The 8,903-nt window shown below is 36.9% G+C and overlaps 1 long non-coding RNA gene across 3 annotated transcripts; it reads right to left on the bottom strand.

The window, feature by feature from the left end:
• Positions 1 to 55: 55 nt before the first annotated feature.
• LOC117798356 lies at positions 56 to 8,770 on the bottom strand. 3 transcript variants are annotated; one of them, XR_004622875.1, is made up of 4 exons: positions 8,519 to 8,745; positions 7,561 to 7,691; positions 4,788 to 4,941; positions 56 to 1,782 (listed from the first exon to the last, which is right to left on the bottom strand). It is a non-coding gene; the product is annotated as an uncharacterized LOC117798356 (long non-coding RNA). The 3 variants fall into 3 exon arrangements; XR_004622874.1 differs by having other exon boundaries at positions 57 to 1,782; positions 4,361 to 4,941; positions 8,519 to 8,770; XR_004622876.1 differs by lacking the exon at positions 56 to 1,782 and adding an exon at positions 1,789 to 2,533 and having other exon boundaries at positions 8,519 to 8,747.
• Positions 8,771 to 8,903: the final 133 nt, after the last annotated feature.

Raw genomic sequence — 8,903 nt, 5'->3', positions numbered from 1 at the left:
CTCTCTCCTTACACCAGTGGTCAGATCCTACTGAGACAGGAAGGAGTAAAAGAGAACAGAAAAGTTTCTACCCTGAATTTAAGTTTCTTGGAATCTTTTTTATTTGTTTGTGCTTGTGTTCTATCTTTTCAATGGCGCAACACTTTGGAATACTAACTTCTGACTACTTTAATCTGTGATATCTAGAATCTTCTTAAAGTCTTGCTAAACTTTGATATCCTTCTGTTACTTCTTTACAAAGAATAATCCTGACTCATTGGCTCTTACTGTGATCATGGTACTTTATTTTCTTAAAATCTTGATTCTGGTCACTACTTCCTAGCCAGGTCCAACTCAACCTGCCTAGGTAGGAATGAAAAGTCTGTGGAAGAGTGATGACAATTACTACTATCAGAATAAATGCAACATGGTATATTAGTAAGTTAAACATAGTGCTAAGGGAGTAGGGTGATGTTCATTACCCCATTCCTCATGCATTACAGAGGACGGTGTACTTCACTCCACTGTTCTGGAGAGAATATACTTGGAGGAATTTGGGAGTAGATGTTTTCTCTAGACCATAATCTTGCACCAAAGTGCCAAAAGCATGAGACAGGAGACACAGGGAAATGAAGAAACCAGAATAACTAAATTTGTGAAGAAGGCACCAATGTCCCAAATGTCACTGGCTGAGAGAAAGTAGGCAATATATATGGGAGATTCCCACACACATCACCAAAACAAAACAAAGAAATACACATATTAAACGTGGAAGTACAACCATTGATGGGCACTTTCTGCTCAGTGAATCGACCGGACTCACAGGCCGTGGACCTAATGCTGGTGCCACAGGCTGGCTTGCCATGGGACTGAAACCCGGGTTCCCAGGTCCTCACTGTCTTCAATGCAGGCAGCACTGAGTGATCTGCCGCGCTCTTTGGCCGAGAACAGCAGTGTCAGACATTACCTATTCATTTAACTGGGGGACCATAGTTTTGTTTGTGACAGCTTCTATAGTGAGGATGCAGTTTCTTTTGTGACTGCTGAGCCCTTGGAGACCAGAACTAATTAGAGGTTTGAAACAACTTTGAAGAGGCTGAAGAAGCTATACGCATTGCTGTGAAATCCCAGGACTCGGCTGCAGCTATAGGAACCCAGGCTCTGAGTAAAAAGCTCTGGCTGACACTGACCCGATTGTATACAGTTGAGAATGAAGGCATTTGGACTTTAATTTCTATGGGCTTTTATTTGCAAGGGGATTTAGGTTGGGGAGAAGTTGAGTAATAAAAAAAAAGTTTCATACTGTTCAAATTTGGGACATTTTAATGTTGATACAGTCTCTGTGTTCATTTCATAAAGTCCGTGAGTCACTTTGGACAACGTGGCTGGACATAATTCGAGATAAGAAATAGAACAGAGAGTGAACTTTCAGCGTAGGGTGCCACATGGAATTCTACCTGGCTTATGGTGCTTGCGTCTTTTGTGGGCAAAAAGCGAAATGCCCTTCAGCAGTTCCAGAAGGACTCCGTAGGGTGAAGCAGAGTTTAAGAGTGTGGAGCGCATCAGCACCATGAGTACGCTCGGCTCTGCTGAGAGGGATGGCTGCCCGGGCTCCCTTCTGACGCTTGACCACGATGGGTTATGACATGTCTCCCAGTCTTCCATGGTGTGTGCGCAGCCTTCATGACTTGTCTGCATTCATATGTCTTTCATACAAATACTCATATGGTTTTCCTTAAATATTCAGTGTGGACTTTACAATCTTCGCTCATGGTAAAGTGTTAAAACGTGTTCTACATTTTTCTGAGTACAGATTAAAATACATAATTACTAAAATTAAAAAAAAAAAATGCCTGTGAGCCTGCTACCTAAAGCAACTCACATGATGCCAGGGGAACGAACACACGGTATAATATACTAAAAAGTTGTGAGAAAGCCGGCAAATGTTGGGAGGGATGCATTTTACTCCACTCTTTGGGTTTCCACTCTGATCCCGATAACAGATGGTGGTGGTGGAGATTTTGGGACCCTCTCTCCACTTTCTTTCTCACACCATCCCAAGCAACATGGAAAAGATCTTTCTAAGACTTACAGGAGCTGAGTAAAGCACTTTCTTATTATGTCCTTGGCATTCAGCACGCAGGGCTTCTTACTCCCATGTTGGAGTGGGCTTGAGTGAGGATGCCTGCAGTAGCCTGGCCATTCCCCAGCTCATTTCTGGAGGTGTAGTAGCAAACCCTGTTTCTGCTGGAGGTCTAAGCCTCACTCTACCCAGCTTTGCTAGGAAACCCCATAATTTGGATGGTAACATACATCTCCAGTCACCTTCTGTCTCCTCTATTTCTCAAACTGGTTCAAATTCCAACACAGCATGTAGTTAAAAAACAAGTGAGGGACGCCTGGGTGGCACAGCGGTTAAGCGTCTGCCTTCGGCTCAGGGCGTGATCTGGTGTTCTGGGATCGAGCCCCACATCAGGCTCCTCCACTATGAGCCTGCTTCTTCCTCTCCCACTCCCCCTGCTTGTGTTCCCTCTCTCGCTGGCTGTCTCTATCTCTGTTGAATAAATAAATAAAATCTTTAAAAAAAAAAAAAAACAAGTGAAAGAATGAGAGAAGAAAATGTTGATGGAAGAAAATGCATGTGGCTATCATCCAGCAAAATACTGTGTATATATAAACATTTAATGATCTGTTATGAAAAAGTGTTTTTAAAAAAATTAATGCAACTTGATACTCAAATATTGTTGAGTTCTCCTTCCCCAACTTGGGGTTAGAGTCATGGAGCACTCTAGCCTTTTTGGCTGAGTCTGTGCACAATGGAGCAGGGGCACCCTCCTTTGTTCTCTGGTCTCTGAGAAGCAATGAGACATACTAGAAAGAATACTGGCCGTGGGGTCGGGCCTGGGGACAGATTCTGGATGTTTGAATTTGGGCAAATTACCCAGCCTCCCTGAATCTCAGGTTCTACATGTGTAAAATGGGAATAACCCTCTTAGTGGTGTTGTGAGGATTAAAAGAAATGCATGTGAGTCAGTGAGGCTGCCATTCAGAAAGAAATTTGGATCCTTGTCTAAGTATCTACTGGGCATATCCATATCTAGATAGTTTTTAAAGAGGTTTGAGACCTTTCCCTTGCATGGAAGTGGAGCATGAGTGGTCGTGCTTATATTCAGAGGACTTTTTTAGCACAGATAAAATGCCAAAACAATAGATTTTGATCTGATGTGTTCCTTTGTGCAAACAAGGTTGCATAGCAAAATGGTGCAGATAAACGCAGATGAAAATGGACTTTATACAAATAAACGAAATTATATTATGTTTCTCTAGTATAAAAATAGATCAAATGGTAAGAGCACAAAAATAGGTGAAATGGTAACATAAAATGATTTGTGTAATCAGAGGGTCAACTCTTGACATTTTTCTCTCTAGGTCTTTTCTAATAGTTTTGTTGCTAAGGCTACAGTGTTTTTGCCAGATTGGAACAGAATTGTCAACTCTAATGAAGATTAAGTCGTTTTCCCAGCTAGATTTTTTTTTTAATAAGCATCAGTTAATACTGCTGGCTTTTAAAGCCATGTTCATGAAGAATGGAAAGATCTTTAAAGATCTGTTCTGAGAAAATGTAGCTAATAAAATTTGAAATTTAGCAGCATTTCTATTCCATACTTACTCCAACACAAATTTTTATCATGGTTACACTGAACAAAATAACTTAAAATCTAATTTTACATTTAATAAAAAAAGAATAAGAAATTATTATTTACAATTTTAGGCAAAAATTAATTCCCTAAAGAGTAACTGAGGTTACTTAATGAACAATTCTTTTGACTGGTGGGGAAAGTGTTTCACAACTGCTCACAAATGCACACTTGATTTATTCTTTGAACAACACAGGTAAGTTATAGAATTAAATCCTCTGTCTTTGTTTCGTACCATTCATTGGTTAAAGTCATCTGAGTAAAGAGTAAATACAAATGCAAAGGAACATGGGAGCTTTGTAAAGCCCAGGAAATGAAAACCCTATTCTGGACACTCAGTTGCTAAAAGGATGTAAAAGGTAAGAGCCCTCAGGAAAAGGGGGAAGAAACACTCCTTTTGATGTGCTTGCTGAGGACCCAGATGAGCTTCCTTGGTCATGGACAGAAGACGACCACCTAAACTCTAAAAAATGTAGTGCAGTGTGCATGCCCGTTGATCCCACAATTCTACTTGTGCACTAAAGCATGAGAATTAAATAAAATAATTCATGTGAAATGCCTAGCCGGTAGCAGATGCTGTGTTTTCTTCCTCTAATGTCTTTATATTTTTGTAGCCAGAAACCCCAGTGTTAATTTCCAATAAGAAAAGCTGAATATTCTAGTCTTTAAAGTCAAAAGTTCACCTTAATTTGAATATTGCAGCATTAGTGACATCTGGTGGAAAATATGAGTTACAATGTAGCATTATTATAGCTATTCTGATCTTTCCTGTATAGTACCACTTTCATCACATTTTCACATACCCCTTTCCCCAGCTCTGTGGGAGGAATATACTTCCCTGCCCCACTGAGGTTTGGCTGAGCCACAAGACTTGCCCGCATCAGTGGAACGTGGGCAAAAATGTCAGTGTGGAAGTTCTGAAGCTAAGCTTTAGGAGTCCTGGCTAGCCATTGCCCCTTCAATGGTAGAATGAGACATGTAACCTAGATTTGCATGAGAATAAGACAAGCACCCCAGATAACCCACACTTACAGGAAAAAAAATGCCTATGGTTATTCTATGGTTGTTTGCTATGAAGCAAAAGCCAACTAACACATAAGATCGTTATACCTCTGTGTAAAATTCCCATGAAGGCTTGACTTCTCTGTCCAATTGATGACACTGGGAGAAGAATCCTGAAGACCAGGTGTGGTTCAGTCCCTTCCGGGGCTCTATTTCAGACCTTGACAGGCCCAATCGGAACATGTTGTTTTCATTCCTCTACCTATGGTAAGCAAAACTGAGTCAGAGTCCAGGCGAGGCCTATCAGACTCTCTTGGAATCTTGGCTTCTCTATTTAACATGGAAATCATGCATGGGTTTTTTTTTTCTTTCCAATTTTTTATTCAAATTCTAGTTAATTAACATATACTGTAATCTTGGTTTCAGGAGAATTTAATGATTCATCACTTACATATAATACACAGTGCTCATCAGTCATTCACAATTCTNTTTTTTTTTTCTTTCCAAATTTTTATTCAAATTCTAGTTAATTAACATATACTGTAATCTTGGTTTCAGGAGAATTTAGTGATTCATCACTTACATATAATACCCAGTGCTCATCAGTCATTCACAATTCTTTAAACCTGCTGGTTTAAATATCTCCTGCCTAAGGTGAGCTTCAAGGTATAGGAAAAAGGGCAGGACAAGTTTAGTTGGAGCCATAGGCCAAAGCTTTTCCAGTTGAGCTTTACCAATAAAGCTCATAGCTTGGCTCCTACTCAACTCTGATATATGTGTTTCTTAATTGATATATAATCTATAAGAGGGAGGGGGAAGTCAGTTGAAGTCAGTAATGTTAGAAATCACAAATTAAAAGTGATAATATTAGGATCATTTAATTTGGGGAATAAAAACACAAATGACAGAAATTTAAGTATTATCAATGATATATTAAGAAAGCTGCTACCGGTGAGCTTTTTGGGGGGAAGAACCACATTATTTCTGGCCATTTAGCACAGGCATTCAGTGTTTCCTAAAGCAGTTACCGCTTCCTAAAAAGAATTTCAACTTTTGTCTCAAAAGTAGCTCCAAAATGTTCAACTCTCCATATTTTTACTAGACTTCCATTTCCGCTTTCCTTCTTAATCTAGTTTCACANCATATTTTTACTGGACTTCCATTTCCGCTTTCCTTCTCAATCTAGTTTCACATTAAGAGGTTATGAATAGCCCAGAATTCAAATGTTTTAATCTTACTAGTATCCACTTTGTACTATATCTCATGTTGGAAAACCAGACTCTTGACCATAACTAATTCATCATCATTTACATTTCTGCATAACTACTTTTCTTATTCAGGAAAAAGACATGAGGTGGACCTCAATTAGATAGCTTCAATTATCAAGGAAATGGGCTTTCACAACATTCACTACACCTATCATCAAATACTGGCACCTACTTGTCTTGCAGTGAAAAGAATTTCCCTTTATTCTTAACAAGCAGGCAACAGGATCAAAGAGATCATTCAGGTGAAATAACAAACACATATGAGATAAACTGTGTAGTTGTTACTTCCTGGAAGCTTGCCATGTATTTTCCTGTCCTTCCTATCTAAAGCTTCAGAAGGGCAAGGACTTTGTTTCATTCATCCCAATACTTGGCACATTAACAGGTGCTCACTTTGTAATTTTTGAATGAACGGATACAGGCTATGTATTTTTACTTTATAGTGAAGATTAATGAGTTAATACATATAAAAAGCTTAAAACAGTATCTGATACTAAACACTTAATTATAAAAATGAGATCAGATTTAGAACAGAGATTAGGAGAGAATTTTTAGAAGTTCGCCTTCAACTGACCTTGGAAAAATAAGGAAAACTAGGCTGGCAATAAGGCTATGAGTATAGACAAGTTCTACAGTCCAATATATGCTAAAATGAATTAACTCCAACTGACATGTATTATTTTATACAAAGAATGATGCTTATTTTAAGTCCACAGTTATAAGATTAAAGGGATGTATAATCAAAGCTTGTCTATCAAATTGAAAGTACCTCTTGACTTATTCAGGTTTGTATTCTTAGGCCCTGGTAGGCACAAGATATTATTCGCTATACTGAATCCATCCTACTATTTAACTGTGTTAATACCACACCAATATAAAAATATGTTAAGACAAATTTAAAACATACATATTTAACTTTATTACATCATCATTTAAAGCTTGATTTTATAAAACATTAAAAAAACTTTTAAGAGTTCTGTATCACAGGAATTTAAACAGTGGCAATATACATAGCTTTGTCAAGTTATGTAAATTAAAATCAAATAATTGGAAATGTTTTCAATATGGAAAATATACAAATGAAATAAATGGCAAAAGGACCTAATAGGAGCAATTTTTCATTACTTACAGATTATCATTAGATAATTTCAGGATCTAAACAAAGATTCTGAATATCTGGACTTCTTATGCTGTATTTTATATTCAAATATCTCCCTACCTATATTCCAAGTCAACGTACTTGCCCAAAAGGTCTGATTTAAGAAGGCATTTAGCTTCATAGCAAAAGTTTTCCATCTACAGTTACCACCTTCAAAGGAACTGACATAACAATGCTGATGTAATCTGCTAGTTCCCTTTTGAACAATGTGCAATAATTTATGTGAACCCTGTATCAAGTCATACAGGTACCAAAAAATGGAATAATTATGCACAGTTCAATAGAAGTATAATGTTAAGTTTTCCCCATCTAAAAATTAACCAATGAAACAAAATGTATCAACTATAGTTGACTTGGTTTCAGGAAAACCACATCTGAGAATTACAAGTACATCACTGTCCTTATCTCATCCTCAGTCATTGACAGGAATTTTGTAGGCTACCATGCTACTTACTTTGTGGATCGTAGTAGTAAACGAACAAAGGCAGACTTCCTCAGAATTGGTAATAAACTGCGGTCCCGACTCTTCCCATTTTTCAGGTACAACCAAATCTTTGTCTGTATAAATCAGTAGATCAAATGAACCTAAATTGGGGATAAAATCATTAAAGTACAATTATTTTTTCAAAAGTACAACTACCCTTTCCTGTCTCTTTCACATTTGAACCACCTATAGTGTCAGAAAAGCTAGTTTAGCTTGATCTCTAATCAATTTTATTAACTAACTGCTTTTCCTCAATGGAAATTTTAGTACAGAAATACTGTACTCCTTTCACTTTATTTTATGAAAAAATCGACTTTTTTTTTCTTTAAAGAGAAAAACCAATAAAAATATTTGAAGTATATAATTAATCATGAGCCAGCATGAATCTAAGACATAGAAAAGATAACATCTTGGTTCTGTGACCGNCTTTAAAGAGAAAAACCAATAAAAATATTTGCAGAAAGTATATAATTAATCATGAGACAGCATGAATCTAAGACATAGAAAAGATAACATCTTGGTTCTGTGACCGCTGTATCCTACTGCCCAGAATAGCCCCTGGCATACAGTAGTAGTTAGGCTATATCTGATAAGTGAAGGAGTAATCTAAAAAAAAGGAAGACACAATTATAGCTATGAGTCTTAATTATATACGTAGAAATGTGTCGAAATAAAAATAACGAAAGAAATTACATCAAAATATTCAAGAGTGGCTACTATAGAGNAAGGTATAGACTATCTTCTCCTTTCCTTTTCAGCATTTCTAAAATAAAACTCAAACAGCATTACTTTAGCTTTATAACATTTTTCTTAGTCATGTAACATGACATTGATAAATAAGAAAAAACTTAATGAAAGCATTAATTCTCAAAGTAGTAGCCTAGTCTTTTCTACAACAAATTTAAGCCAATGTGAAGTTGTATAATACAAGAAACTTCCAACAGTGGCAGAAATGTCACCGTAGCTGTGATCTGTCTGATCACTGAACGGATTTCATCTTGGATAGCTTTCTGAGACTTTTCTCTGGGTGTACTATCAAAGAAACCAAATTAATTAATTAAGTTTTAGCAAGTTACTTAAAACATTCGTGAGATTATTTATCTGATTAAATGCTTCCTAAATCAAACAAGTAATGCATTCAAAAGGAGTTTTCTTTAAATGAATATAAATACATATCCTTAAGAAACCTAGTAGGCACAATATGTATCTCTATTACTTCATTTATCCTTCCAATCATTTTTAAGGGTTGATCTTTGTATCAGGTCATTAAATTAACAGATGACTAGAAAACCTGCCAAGTGCTTCAAGTCAGG

Source organism: Ailuropoda melanoleuca, unplaced genomic scaffold (genome assembly GCF_002007445.2).
Source record: "Ailuropoda melanoleuca isolate Jingjing unplaced genomic scaffold, ASM200744v2 unplaced-scaffold3072, whole genome shotgun sequence".
Classification (NCBI taxonomy): Eukaryota; Metazoa; Chordata; class Mammalia; order Carnivora; family Ursidae; genus Ailuropoda; species Ailuropoda melanoleuca.
Note: the sequence above shows the minus strand (reverse complement) of the source record. Positions and strands in the feature narration are given on the sequence as shown.